At 47.0% G+C, this 15382-nt stretch overlaps 1 protein-coding gene and 1 long non-coding RNA gene across 6 annotated transcripts in view; one reads left to right on the forward strand and one right to left on the reverse strand.

Moving 5' to 3' along the window:
- Positions 1-864: 864 nt before the first annotated feature.
- On the reverse strand, positions 865-8451 carry LOC140390140 (uncharacterized). Of its 2 annotated transcripts, XR_011934567.1 has the most exons (4): positions 8331-8451; positions 5472-6604; positions 2778-2839; positions 865-2245 (listed from the first exon to the last, which is right to left on the reverse strand). It is a non-coding gene; the product is annotated as an uncharacterized lncRNA (long non-coding RNA). The 2 variants fall into 2 exon arrangements; XR_011934566.1 differs by having other exon boundaries at positions 865-2839.
- Positions 7453-15382, forward strand: part of LOC140390115 (activin receptor type-1-like) — a 137530-nt gene continuing 129600 nt past the window's right edge. For 3 of the 4 annotated variants that reach the window (XM_072475050.1, XM_072475041.1, XM_072475057.1), the window contains exon 1: positions 7454-7853. The gene's annotated coding sequence lies outside the window, so the exon portion shown is untranslated. Of the gene's footprint in view, positions 7854-15382 lie in introns of all 4 variants that reach the window. The other variant, XM_072475064.1, reaches the window with a different exon arrangement.

The raw sequence follows: 15382 nt of genomic DNA on the forward strand, positions 1-15382 counted from the left end.
GTTTTTAGTAAACTAACAGGATACAACTACATGAGATTGCTCATTACTATGGGGTGGTTTTTAATTCAGTCGTGGTATTTACTATGACATTCTTTGTGGGACCTGGGAGTGATCCCTCAGTAGTTTGTTCCTCTACCTAGTCCAGGAATGGAATAGCTAATGTAAAATTTCTATCTCAGGCTTGGCTGAGATCCAAAGCTTCAATGCCGTCATGTATCAAACCTAGCACTTTTATGTCAAGGTTTTAGGCATTTGAGAATTGTACACAATTACTTTCTTTTATAAATGTATTTTATTACAAACATGTATCAAAACAGGTTACAGCAAATAAATACCCAGGGAAACAAACTTCCCAGCAATCAACTATACAGTCTGTACAAATGTTTTCCCTTTTCCCTCCCCCTGTTATATCACCTTGTGTCATATAATATATTACTCTTTGAACCAGCCAAGTTGATGAAATGAACAATAGTCTTCTTGTAAAGATGAACTAATTTATTGCGTAATATAAATAATATTTGTGAGTCCTTTTTACTTAATACTCAACTGGTTAAAAAAAATAAAATACAGTAAAGATAACTGTATAATGTAATAATGAAATAACTTATAACCTCTCTCTCTAGCTATTCTATGTCTTGTCTGTTCACTATCCTGAAGCACACTCTCTCAGAAAGAGCGGGAAAGTCCTTTTTATATCATTTGATAGTGAGACATCTAGTGTTGAATTGACTGTACTAGTTTTACATACACTGATCATGTTTATTGATAAATCAGAGATCACTACCCCCCCCCCCACCCCCCGCGACAAACAGCTCCTCAAACACGGTCACAAACGCCCCCCCACCTTTTCTCAAACCCCGCTGCAGAGCCCCGTAACGCATACTTTATCTTCTCCAACCACAGGAAGTCATGCAGGTCACGCAACCAAGGCGCTATCCCCGGTGGTGATGCCAACCGCTACTCCAATAAAATTCGCCGCTGTGCAATCAGAGAGGTGAAGGCCATGTGCTTGTGATTCGCTGGCCCCGCCCACACCTCTCACACTCATCTGTGTAGCACCGTCAATATGACGTGAGGCAGTTTGAGGTAATGTCAATTGAAGGCTTTATTAAGCAGAACTTTATCCCCAGCAGCGTGGATACAGAATGCAGCAGCTGAGGGAAATGGAGGGAAAAACTGGGTTCTTATACCGGCATTTCTGGGTGGAGTCCAGTAGGTGGCAGATCCTATCAGGACCTGGCATCCCTCCACCAATAGCCTGTCGACACGAGGTGTACCGTATTACCCCTAATACATACCACCACAATCTGCTACCCTATGAATGAACCTACTCATTCTCGCCCGAGTCATATGCACCCTGTGCACCACCTTAAACTGCTTCAGGCTCATCCTTGCACAAGAGGAGGTCCCGTTTACACTAAGCAGTGCCTCACTCCATACTCCCAATTGATCTCCCCTCCCAACTCCCCTTCCCATTTCTCCTTGATCTTCACCACTCACTCGCCTCCCTGCTTCCCCAGCCACTTGTATATATCCCAAATTCTTCTCTCCCCTTCCACATTTGGAAGCTGCAGTCGCTCCAGCAGGGTGTATCTAGGCAACCTAGGGAACCCCCTCCAAACCTTTTGTGCAAAGTTCCTAACCTGCAAATACCTGAACTCACTCCTCCTCAGCAGCTCTACCCGCTCCCTTAGCTCCTCCAGACTGGCGAACCCTTCATCCAAATACAGACCCCTCACCTTCACCAGCCCCACTTATCTGTATACAATTACATATGAGGGTCTACCCCTACACACCATGTTTACTGGCATATTTGTTTAGGAATGTAGGTCTACTGGTGTAGCATTTTGTAAATTTTTCAATATTTACACCACAAATTGTTCAATCTAATTAGCGTTTGAACATTTTTTAACTTCGCAATGAGTAGAAATTTAAATATCAAAAGCTAAGTGACATTTGGGTTTGTCATTATTCAACAACTAACTTCATCATTGTTTGCTCAAAATCTACGGATGCCACCCACCCTCTCCATTAATACTCTGAGTTCATACAGGAACATTTTGCCTCCCAGTTTACAGACGATCATCCCCTTCCGACCATTCAATCCTCCCCCCCATTAACAGAGCCACTTTCCCTCTTCAAACAGCTTCCTCCAGTTCACAAAGGCACTCCTTTTGTATCTAATCAGACTGCATACAGCTGGAGTCCTTTTCTGATCCTGCTGCTCTTTTGGGGAGAGGGATTTCTGCAAAGAGACAGGAATCCACAATCAATCACAAGATCAGGAATTCCAAATTCAAGCTTGCAGCAAGGAACTATAGAGTGACGCAGTGGTGTCAGGTGTGAAGCGCGCACAGAATTAGTTATGAGTGGCGCATTAAGCAATGTTGTGGCATTGAATGATATGCCAACTGAGCACTGCAGCACGGTAGCACAGTTGTTAGCAGTTTCTTCACAGTTCCAGGGTCCCAGGTTTGATTCCCGGCTTGGGTCATTGACTGTGTGCAGTCTGCACGTTCACCCCGTGTCTGTGTGGGTTTCCATTGGGTGCTCCGGTTTTCTCCCACAAGTCCCGAAAGACGTGCTGTTAGGTAATTTGGACATTCTGAATTCTGTCTCTGTGTATCCAAACAGGCGCCGGAATGTGGCAACAAGGGATTTTCACAGTAACTTCATTGCAGTGTTAATATTTGTGACAATAAAGGTTATTATTAATGTTTGATGCCCTAGTGGATAAGAAGGGTGACAGATCGGTTTGACCATGCAGGGCTTCTTACCACATTCAGAACTCAATAGTTGAATTGACTGGCAGATTGACTTTCACAAGCCATTATTTCACCTGAAATTCAGAAGAGTAGATTAGAAAACCTCAATCCCCCTTTGCGATCACTAATGGTACATTCCCTTCTCTCTTTTAAAAAAAAAGTATTTTTAATAAGGTTTTGCAGAATTTTTCATAATAAAACAGTAGTAACAATAATAATAAAACAAACTAGAGTGAACATTAACATTGTGCAAAAAGTGAATATACAATAACAAATAAATAGGCATTACCCCACACGACTCAGTCTTCCCACACCATCCCAATGAAGCACCCCCCCCCCCGAATTGCTGCTGCTGCTGACATTTGAATTTTCCCCGAGAAAGTCGACGAGCGGCTGTCACCTCCGAGAGAACCCTAGCGTAGACCCTCTTAAGGCAAACTTTATTTTCTCGAGGCTGAGAAACCCAGCCATGTCGTTAACCCAAGTCCCTACACTCGGGGGCTTTGAGTCCCTCCACATTAATAAAATCCGTCTCCAGGCTACTAGGGAGGCAAAGGCCAAGACGTCGGCCTCTTTTGCCCCCTGAACTCCCGGGTCTTCTGACACTCCAAAGATCGCTATCTCTGGACTCGGCACCACCCGTGTGTTAAGCACCTTGGACATTGCCCTCGCGAACCCTTGCCAGAACTCTCTAAGCTCCGGGCATGCCCAAAACATGTGGACATGGTTTGCAGGGCTGCCCTTGCACCTCATACAACTGTCTTCTACCCCCAAAAACTTGCTCATTCTCGCTGCCGTCATGTGTGCCTGGTGGACCACCTTAAATTGAATTAGAGTGAGCCTGGCACATGATGAGGAGGAATTAACCCTGCCCAGGACCTCTGCCCACAGACCCGCTTCCAACTCCTCACCTAGCTCCTCCTCCCACTTGCCCTTGAGCTCCTCCACCGGGGTTTCCTCTGCCTCCTGTAGCTCCTGGTAGATATCCGACACCCCCCCCCACCCTGTCCTGTATCCTCAGTGGCGACAGCGTCGGAAAGGTCACTACCTGTTTTTTCAGGAAGGCTCGTACTTGCAGATATTTAAAGGCGTTTCCTGGCGGCAGATTAAATTTGTCCTCCAGCGCCTTCAAACTGGGAAAGCTTCCATCTGTGAACAGATCCCCCATCCTTCTGATGCCTGCCCTCTGCCAGCTCTGGAACCCACCATCCATCCTACCCGGGACAAACCTGTGGTTGTTACATATCGGGGTCTAGACCGACGCTCCCTCCACCTTTTTGTACCTCCTCCACTGTCCCCAGATCCACAGTGTCGCCACCGTGACCACCAGACTTGTGGAGTAACGGGTCAGCGAGAACGGCAAAGGAGCCGTTATCAAAGCTCCCAGACTAGTACCCCCCCCATCACCCACTTCCTAATCATAGCTATATTGGCCACCCAGTAGTAGTTGCGAAAGTTTGGCAGCGTCAACCGCCCCCACCCCCCCCCCCCCCCCCCCCCCCCCAGCCCCCCTCCCAACCCCGCCTGCGCTCGAACAGCGATCTCCTTACTCGCGGGGTCTTATTCGCCCATACAAAGCCCGGAATGATCCTACTCACCCGCTTAAAAAAGGCCTGAGGAGTGAAGATGGGGAGGCACTGAAAGACAAACAAAAATCTGGGGAGGACAGTCATTTTCACGGTTGGCACCCTCCCTGCCAGTGACAGCGGGAGCATGTCCCACCTTATAAAATCCCCTTCCATTTGCTCCACCAACCGGGTCAGGTTGAGCCTGTGCAGGGCATCCCATTTCCTGGCCACCGGTATACCCAGGTAACAAAAACTTTTTTCTATCATCCTGAGTGGCAGCTCTTTCAGTCTCGCCTCCTGCCCCTTGGCCTGGATCACAACAACTCGCTCTTTCCCATGTTCAGTTTGTACCCTGAAAAACTACCAAAATCCCTTAGGATCCGCAGAACCTCCCCCATCCCCTTCACAGGGTATGAAATGTACAGGAGCAAATCATCTGCGTATAGCGAGACCCGATTATCCGCCCCCCCCCCCCACCCCCCACCCCCCGAACCAGTCCCCGCCAGTTCCTCGAGGCTCTCAGCGCCATAGCTAGCGGTTCTATAGCTAGGGAAAATAGTAATGGGGAGAGGGGGCACCCCTGCCTCGTTCCCTGGTGAAGCTCGAAGTACCCCGACCTCAGCCGGTTTGTACATACACTTGCTACAGGCGCCTGGTACAGCAATTTCACCCAGCCAATAAAGCCCTCACCAAACCCGAATCTCCCCAGCGTTTCCCACAGGTTTTCCCACTCCACCCGGTCAAAGGCTTTCTCTGCGTCCATCGCTGTTACCACCTCCGCCTCCCCTCCCTCTGAGGGCATCATAGTAATATTCAAAAGTCTCTGGACTTTGGTATTGAGTTGTCTGCCTTTAACAAACCCAGTCTGGTCTTTCTCTATCACCCCTGGGACGCAATCCTCAATTCTTTTGGCCAGAATCTTAGCTAGCAATTTGGCATCCACGTTTAAAAGCGAAATCGGCCTGTATGACCCGCAATGTTCTGGGTCCTTGGACATTCCCTTCTCGATGGCTGCCACTTGCCACAGTTGCAGCTGCTGCCAACTTGCAGACATGCATCTCCCAGTTCTCTTTATGTCAGGAACTTATCCAAGGGTCACTGTTGGCAATGCAACAGCTTAATCTTCAAGTCCTCTTACCTAGCGAGCTTACTGGAGCTGCCGCTTCTGAGTCCACCGACCATCAGTTTGATGAAAATGAGGCCTGGGGGCCCAATGATAGGTATGATTTAGGCCTTTTCCGATCACAGCATCCTTGCACCCAGTTCGCACCAGCTTGTTCTCAGTCATTGGCTAGCACACCTCAGCACTAAATATCAGTGATGTTGTGATCTGCAGGCGCATTTTCCTGATGAGAACTCTATAAATTGTAAACTGTTTCGAGACTACACTATAGCTACTCACTGAATTTTCCCTGCTGCTGCTCCAACCCATACACTCGGGAATTCCGTAGGTTTCAGGTGATGTTTGCTTCATTATTTCTGCTACCTTGGCCTAAACCAGTGACCACAAGCTCACTGAATAACTCTTCAACCGCGACCTAACCTCCTTGCAGACCCCCGACTACAGCCTCTGCACAAGAATTCCAGATTATTCTCCATCTCGGGCCTACAAATGCACCTTTACTTTCACACTTCTCTTCAGAATATCCTGGTCCTTCTCAATCTCGGATCCCTTCCCCCCATTAACTGCTGTTGTGGTATCCATCTCAATCTGTCCTCCCATACTCTGAACTCATTCTTTGCATTCAAATGCCTCAACTTTTTCCTTCCTCACCATTTCACCTTCAAATTATTCCTCATCTCCTCTCTCCCTGGACCACTACCCTGGACCCCCACCCCCGCAGTGCAATCCTCCCTCTTCTCATTCCTGACTGCATCCACTCGGCTTCACATTGGTGAATTCAACCTCCATCTGCGCACACAGTCTCACATCACAATCAAATTCCTGCCCCATCTTACCTCCTTAGCTCTCACCCTCCATACGTGACCTGAAGATATCTGAGATCTCTATTGTCAACAGGATTCTCATTAATCATGACCTCATCTGCCTCCAGCCACCCCACTGCTGTCAAACGCCCTTGGAAAAAGCCACCCCACGACTCTCACACACAAATCCTCTCACCATTTCATGCCTCTAAATCTAGTCCATCACTAGGATGACCTTAATTATCCATTTAATAACTGCCCCACTGTACTTTTAATGCCCTTGTCACTGTCAAATTCTGGATGGAACTTTTACTGGATGGCAGGATCCCCAAGAGGTCAGGGCACCTGCCAACAGAAAGGAATAAAAATCGAATGAAGAAAATCATCAACAAAGCAGTTTTTCTTTGGCAATAAGTTACGTAAGCTACATCATGGATTTTAGAACCTTTGTTTGAAGTGACCAATTCAAAGTAGTTTATTTTTGTTACTGCGAGAGGAAGGATGTTCAGTGTTCCTGTACCTTATTTTTGAAATGAGAATCAAAACAGACAAATGATTTATTTTTCTCAATCCAAAATCCAATTTGTCTTTGTTGGGATGTGACATGGTCGAAATGGTCACTTTTGTAAATGATTTGAAACGAGCTGGAAGATTTTTGAGACAAGTTTTTAATTCCCTTAATAGAAAACCAAGGTCGGTGACGGACAGAGATATGTAGAATTATGGAATATTGATCTGTATGACAGTGGTAAAAATATTCCCCCAAAATTACTTAATCAGGACATAATTTGACATGATCGTCCATTATCAATGCACTTTCACACTAATGTACTGTAATCAACACAGTCTGGTCACCTTTATTGTTTATGATAAGAAGTCTTACAACACCAGGTTAAAGTCCAACAGGTTTGTTTCGAATCACTAGCTTTCAGAGCACAGCTCCTTCCTCAGGTGAAATTGCAGAAAGCAATTTCGGAGCATAGCTCCTTCCTCCGGATTCACCTGAGGAAGGAGCTGATCGATTCCTAGTTGCAGAAGACTTGAAAGAAAGATACTTCATGATGAACTTTATCATGGGAGATAATCGAAATTAAAAAATTGCAATCCCGACATGAGCAACAGAAAGTATGAACAGAGGGTGTCTGATAATGAATTCGACCCGAGTGTTCCCCTCCCCAGACAATATCTCTCCCAACCCCACCCTTGGGTGTCTGCTTGGGGAAATTGGACAAAGAGGAAATGATGCGGTAATGGGTTTGTTAATTACAGTCTGGAACTAGCCAAAGTGAGAGATTGACTCTCCACAGGGAGGAGAGGAGGAATACGCGTGAGGTCGGCAGCTTTACAACTCCTTGACTCGAGGGGAAATCCAGCCATCGCGACAGAACAAAACTTGGGAGTTCCGGGAAAAGCGATGCCAGTTGAATTCGGCTAACACTACGCTGGGGGGTCCGCGCCGTCTCCGGGAGCTTTTCCTTTTGACCCCTCTGCTTCAGGCCCCTGGCCGAATATTTCTTTCGGGTGGCGGCCAAGTGCGGTTAAAAGTTTGGATCGATGCCGACTTCCCCCAAAGGGGAGTTTTGAGTTCGTCTGGGTAAGTTTGGGGAGACAAGCGAGTCCCTTTCCTGTGCAGAGCCTTGGGGGTGGGGGGTTTGGAATGTTTTCACTCGATAACTTCCGAGTCCACATTGTTGGGGGGGGGGGGGGTCGGCAAAGTTAATGTCTCCCTTCCCCCCCCCCCCCCGACTGCTCCCTCTGATAACAGTCGCCCAACTTAGCAGGCTGGAGTGGTGCCGGCTGCTCCGCATCGGAAAGCCATGTTTGAAATCTTTCTGCAGCAGGGTAACCACAGGAGCCAGCTCCCCCCAGCTAGTATGTTTCTCCTCCTCTTGTTTAAATGGCGGCCTGCTATTGAATTAGATTCCTCCTGGCCCCTTTGGGGGGGGGGGGGGGGGGGCATTACTGTCCACTTTCGATTATATAACTTTGCTTTCTGAAATTTCTGTTCCCCATCACAGCAGAACGTTGTCACACCCACACCCACAAATGTAACAATACTGAAATGACCAACCTGTGATATTAGCGGGGGGAGGGGCATCCAATGATTTTAAACTCGTTCTTCATCGGAGGACTGGATTGCTGTGCTCGCCTCAAATGAGTTTACTTGCTTTGGCCGCGCTTATGCTCTGCCTGCATTTAAGTATCATCGGATTTGGATTTGTTTATTGTCACGTGTACCGCGGTACAGTGAAAAGTATTTTACTGCGAGCAGCTCAACAGATCAGTAAGTACATGGGAATAAAATAAAATACATAATAGGGCAACACAAGGTATACATGTAAATACATAAGCACCAGCATTGGATGAAGCATACAGGGGTTAGTGTTAATGAGGTCAGTCCATAAGAGGGTCATTTAGAAGTCTATAGCAGCGGGGAAGAAGCTTGTTTTTGAGTCTGCTTGTGCGTGTTCTCAGACTTCTGTATCTCCTGCCCGATGGAAGAAGTTGGAAGAGTGAGTAAGCCGGGTGGGAGGGGTCTTTGATTATGCTGCCCGCTTTCCCCAGGCAGCGGAAGGTGTAGATGGAGTCAATGGATGGGAGGCAGGTTTGTGTGATGGACTGGGCGGTGTTCACGACTCTCTGAAGTTTCTTGCGGTCCTGGGCTGAGCAGTTGCCATACCAGGCACTGATGCAGCCAGACAGGATGCTTTCTATGGTGTATCTGTAAAAGTTGGGAAGGGTTAATGTGGACATGCCAAATTTCCTTAGTTTCCTGAGGAAGTGTAGGCGCTGTTGTGCTTTCTTGGTGGTAACGTCGACATGGGTAGACCAGGACAGATTTTTGGAGATGGGCACCCCTAGGAATTTGAAACTGCTAACCATCTCCACCTCTGCCCCGTTGATGCTGACAGGGGTGTGTACAGTACTTTGCTTCCTGAAGTCAATGACCAGCTCTTTAGTTTTGCTGGCATTGAGGGAGAGATTGTTGTCGCTGCACCACTCCACTAGGTTCTCTATCTCCCTCCTGTATTCTGACTCATCATTATTTGAGATCCGGCCCACTATGGTCGTATCGTCAGCAACTTGGAGATGGAGTTGGGACCAAATTTTGCCACGCAGTCGTTTGTCTACAGGGAGTAGAGTAGGGGGCTAAGTACGCAGCCTTACGGGGCCCCGATATTGAGGACTATTGTGGAGGAGGTGTTGTTGTTCATTCTTACTGATTGTGGTCTGTTGGTCAGAAAATCGAGGATCCAGTTGCAGAGTGGGGAGCCAAGTCCTAGGTTTTGGAGCTTTGATATGAGCTTGACAGGGATTAGGGTGTTGAAGGCGGAGCTGTAGTCAATAAATAGGAGTCTGATGTAGGAGTCCTTGTTGTCGAGATGCTCTAGGGATGAGTGTAGGGCCATGGAAATGGCATCTGCCGTGGACCGGTTGCAGCGGTATGCGAATTGCAGTGGATCTCGGCGTTCTGGGAGTATTGAGGTGATGTGCTTCATGATCAACCTCTCAAAGCACTTCATTACGACTGAAGTCAGGGCCACCGGATGGTAGTCATTGAGGCATGTTGCCTGGTTCTACTTTAGGCAGAGGTTTCCTTGGGCTCTGTTCTGCAGGCTTTTGGACTGAATTTTCTGGTTTAAGGTTTGAGCCTGACCGCTCACCATGTTACCGGATCACACATTCATTCCCCTGGATCAAATTCTGCTCATCAGCTGCCTCCTAACCAGACCCCTTCCATTGCTGCTTGCTATATTGTCCCTCAAGTCAGGCCTCGGGTGTTGAATTTTAGAATCCCTGCCGTGCAGAAAGAGGCCATCCAGCCCATCGAGTCGGCACCGACTCTCCGAACCCCCCCCCCCATGCCTGTAAGCCCACCTGACCATTGGACACTAAGAGGCAATTTAGCCTGGCCAATCCACCTAACAACAAAGAACAAAGAACAAAGAAATGTACAGCACAGGAACAGGCCCTTCGGCCCTCCAAGCCCGTGCCGACCATACTGCCCGACTAAACTACAATCTTCTACACTTCCTGGGTCCGTATCCTTCTATTCCCATCCTATTCATATATTTGTCAAGATGCCCCTTAAATGTCCCTATCGTCCCTGCCTCCACTACCTCCTCCGGTAGTGAGTTCCAGGCACCCACTACCCTCTGCGTAAAAAACTTGCCTCGTACATCTACTCTAAACTTTGCCCCTCTCACCTTAAACCTATGCCCCCTAGTAATTGACCCCTCTACCCTGGGGAAAAGCCTGTGACTATCCACTCTGTCTATGCCCCTCATAATTTTGTATACCTCTATCAGGTCGCCCCTCAACCTCCTTCGTTCCAGTGAGAACAAACCGAGTTTATTCAATCGCTCCTCATAGCTTATGCCCTCCATACCAGGCAACATTCTGGTAAATCTCTTCTGCACCCTCTCTAAAGCCTCCACATCCTTCTGGTAGTGTGGCGACCAGAATTGAACACTATACTCCAAGTGTGGCCTAACTAAGGTTCTATACAGCTGCAACATGACTTGCCAATTCTTATACTCAATGCCCCGGCCAATGAAGGCAAGCATGCCGTATGCCTTCTTGACTACCTTCTCCACCTGTGTAGCCCCTTTCAGTGATCTGTGGACCTGTACTCCTAGATCTCTTTGACTTTCAATACTCTTGAGGGTTCTACTATTCACTGTATATTCCCTACCTGCATTAGCCCTTCCAAAATGCATTACCTCACATTTGTCCAGGTTAAACTCCATCTGCCATCTCTCCGCCCAAGTCTCCAGACAACCTGCACATCTTTGGACTGTGGGAGGAAACCTCAGGCAGACACGGGGAGCAATTGCAAACTCCACACAGTCAGCGGAGGTCGGAATTGAACCTGGGTCCCTGGCGCTGTGAGACTGCAGTGCGAACCACCATGCTGCCCTACAATTGGATTGATCATTTCCTTTCAACGTCTGCATCATGTTCCCTTTCTGCCACTGTCTATGTAATCTAAACTGTGCTTCTTTCTCTCTCTCATTTCCCTATCTTGCTCCCATTTCCTTTGCACTGCTGTCTTGTCCTCCATCTCTTTTTCATCTTTTACCTCGCCTTTTCGTAATGCCCTGCCATCTTGATCCTTCACCCCAGAATATTTTCTCTTCTACTGACATCGCAGGAAAATTTTGTCTTCAATCATTCTATCAGCTTCTATTCCTCAGCTGCTACTTGGTCAAGGCGACATATATATGTCAATACCCAGCCCTGTCTTCACCACTTTCCTCGATTTCTACACTGTGCTCTCAGCCTATCTGTTTGATATAAAGTTGTGGATAAATTGCAATTTATTCCAATTGAACAGCCAGAAGATGGAATTTGGCTCCAACAATAAACTGTTCTCCTTGCCACTGATTCTGTCACTTAACCAAGCACTGATTCATGCTGTAGAACACTTCACCATCCTGTTTTATCTAGAGCCAAACTTCAAGCTCAATATTTTGACATTCAGAAAAACAGCTTATTTGTACTTTACAATGTTTTTCCTATTTTTGCACTCTCTGCCCCATTGTCACTGAAAACTTGAACCATGCTTCGCCATTCCTGGTTCACCTTTTTTCAAAGTCCCCACACCCATTCTCAACTCTCCATAAACACTAATTATTATCCAAAACTCATATTTTCCCTTCATTATATTTCACTCAACCATCATCAGTCCTTGTTGATCTGCACTGGCTTTCTCTCCCACAACATTATGTCCATTCATTAACTGCCTTCACGATCTTGCCCAACCAATTTCTCTAACCTCTTAGAGCCTTGTGATGTTTTCTACAACCTTTGGTCCTCTGACTCAGCCCTTCTGTATATGCATAGCCCTTTCTCTTTTCCTTACATTAGTTACAGACCTTTTGGATTTGATTTATTGTCATGTGTACCGAGGTACAGTGAAAACTTAAACTTTGTTCTGTATACAGTCCAGCCAAATCATTCCATACATGAAAAAACATAGGACACACATAAATACACAATGTAAATACATAGGCACAGGCATTGATTGAGCATACAGAGTGTAGTACTACTCAGTAGAGAAGACGTGTGAAGAGATCAGTTCAGTCCATAAGAGGGTTACTTAGGAGTCTTGTAACAGCGGGGTAGAAGCCGTTTTTGAACCTGTTTAGTGCGTGTTCTCAGATTTTGTACCTCCTGCCCGATGGAAGAAGTTGAAAGAGAATAACCCGAGTGGGAAGGGTCTTTGATTATCCTGCCCATTTTCCCAAGGCAGTGGAGGTGTAGACAGAGTCAATGGATGGGAGGCGGGTTTGTGTGATGGACGGGGCTGTGTTCACTACTCTATAGTTTCTTACAGTCTTGGGCTGAGCAGTTGACATATCAGGCTGTGATGCAGCAGATAGGGTGCTTCTATTGGTGCAAATCCCGGTGCTCTCTTGCCCATCAAAGCACCAACCCCTTCTCCTTAAAGCTGGGAAACCTTGCAATTACAGGATGAGGAGGATCTCCAGACTAAGGTTTGGGTTGAAGTGAACAGTGGATGCAGTCTAATTCTGGGGGGTGGATGGAAGTACACTCTCACCCACCATTTTGTGGAACAGGTCTGAGAAAACAAAGTGGGGATGCGGCCTTCGATCCCCTCTGGTAATCCCACAACACAAATATTTTGCCTTCTGGATCAGTTCTTCAGGTCGTCCAGCTTGGATGTTAATGTCTTGTAATCCATTAAAATTTTTTTTTTTTTTGAGTACCCAATTCATTTTTTCCAATTAAGGGGCAATTTATCATGGCCAATCCATCTAGCCTGCACATTTATGAGTTGTGAGGGTGAAACCCACACAAACACGGGGAGAATGTGCAAACTCCACACAGACAGTGACCCAGAGCCAGGATCGAACCTGGGACCTCGGCGCTGTGAGGTTGCAGTGCTAACCACTTGCGCCACCGTGCTGCCCAATCTTGTTATCTTTGATCACAGTGTCAAGGGCGGACTCCAAGGAGGTGATTGTATCACTATACTCAGACAATGCAGACTCCATATCCTTGATTGTGCTCCTTGTACTTTGACGGTCTGGCCGGTGATCTTGAGAACTGAATGAATAAGGACAAAGACTGATCTTTTAAGATCCAAAGTCGAGTATTGTCGATATTTTTCAAGCTCAACTGCCAAAATTTTGCTGAGTCTTTCGGCTGTTAGAGGTGTGGCTGGAGAAGAAGGTGCCATTGCCATCTTGACTCCGGTTGATCTATGGGCGACTTCAGAATCTGAGTGAGCAGTTGAAGTTCGGGCTGATTCTTTCCCTGCTTTGCTTCTCCTAGGCATCACAAGGATGAGGGACCTCTATCCAGTTAGGGTAGCACAGTGGTTGGCACAGTTGCTTCACAGCTCCAGGGTCCCAGGTGGGATTCCCGGCTTGGCTCACTGTCTGTGCAGAGTCTGCACGTTCTCCCTGTGTCTGCGTGGGTTTCCTCTGGGTGCTCCGGTTTCCTCCCACAGTCCAAAGATGTGCAGGTTACTGGGTTACGGGATAGGGTGGCGGCGTGGGCTTAAGTGGGGTGCTCTTTCCAAGGGCTGGTGTAAACTCAATGGGCCGAATGGCCTCCTGTACTGTAAATTCCATGATCTATGATCTGTAAAATTTGGTAAGAATCAATGTGGACATGCCGAATTTCCTTAGTTTCCTGAGGACATATAGGCACTGTTGTGCTTCCTTGGTCGTAGCGTCGACGTGGGTGGACCAGGACAGATTGTTTGTGATGTGCACACCTAGGAATTTGAAGCTGTCAACCATCTCCACCGTGGCACTCCTTGGTTTTTCTGATGTTGAGGGAGAGATTGTTGTCGTTGCACCAATCCACTAGGTTCTCTATCTCCCTCCTGTATTCTGACTCATCATTGTTCGAGGTCTGACCCACTACAGTCATGTCATCAGCAAACGTTGGAGCCAAATTTTGCCACGCAGTCGTGTGTGTATAAGGAGTATAGTTGGGGTCTAAGTGCACAGCCTGGCGGGGCCCTAGTATTGAGGACTGTCGTGGAGGAGATGTTGTTGTTTATCCTTGCTGATTGTGATCTGTGGGTCAGGAAGTCGAGGATCCAGTTGCAGAGGGAGGAGCCAAGTCCTTTTAAAGCTCTACTCTCCAAATATTCCTCCCACTGCCTCTCAGTTGCTCTTTTAAAAACCTTCCTAGAACTAATTTTTCAACAAATCCTAACTCTTCCATCAAACTGTGAGCGTTGTTCCTTTATATTTGTTCTTCTCAACATATTGAAAATATTTTACCGTAAGAGCGTTATCTAAATTCATATTTTTGAATTTACTTATTTTACTGAAGCAGTCAGTGTTCCAAATGCAGCAAGCCCTGGACAATATTCGTGTTTGGACTGATGAATGGCAAATACCTTACACGCTACTCAAGTGCCAGGCGAATGGCCATCTCCAACAAGAGAGAACCTAACCATCACCCCTTGACATTAAATGATGCCATTAATAATAATAATCGCTTATTGTCACAAGTAGGCTTCAATGAAGTTACTGTGAAAAGCCCCTAGTCGCCACATTCCGGTGACTGTTCGGGGAGGCCGGTATGGGAATTGAACGCACGCTGCTGGCATTGTTCTGCATTACAAGCCAGCTGTTTAGCCCACTGTGCTAAACCAGCCCCAGTCTGAAACATCACCATCAACATTCTGGGGATTATTATTGACCAGAAACTGAAGTAGCCATATAAATATTGTGGCTGCAAGAGCAGGGCAGATGATAGGAATTCTGCAGTGAATAGCTCACCTCCTGGCTCCCCAAAGCCTGTCCACCAAATGTTTAATGAGACAAGTCAGGAGTTTGATGAAATACACTTCACTCGCCAGTCTTGCCGTGCAGCTCCCAGAACACTTGAGAAGCTCAACAGATCCAAGACAAACCAGCTCGCTTGATTGGCATCCCATCCACCACCTTCAACATTCACTCACTCCACCACTGGCTCACAGTGGCAGCAATGTGCACCATTGTTTGTTATTTACAGCACAGAAGGAGGCCATTTGGCCCATCTTGTCCACACTGGATCCCAAAGGAGCAACCGAGCTGGTCCCATTCCCCAGCCCTACCTCCGTAGCCCATTAAATTTGTCACTTTCAAGTAT

This window comes from Scyliorhinus torazame, chromosome 2, assembly GCF_047496885.1.
Source record: "Scyliorhinus torazame isolate Kashiwa2021f chromosome 2, sScyTor2.1, whole genome shotgun sequence".
NCBI classification, from domain to species: domain Eukaryota; kingdom Metazoa; phylum Chordata; class Chondrichthyes; order Carcharhiniformes; family Scyliorhinidae; genus Scyliorhinus; species Scyliorhinus torazame.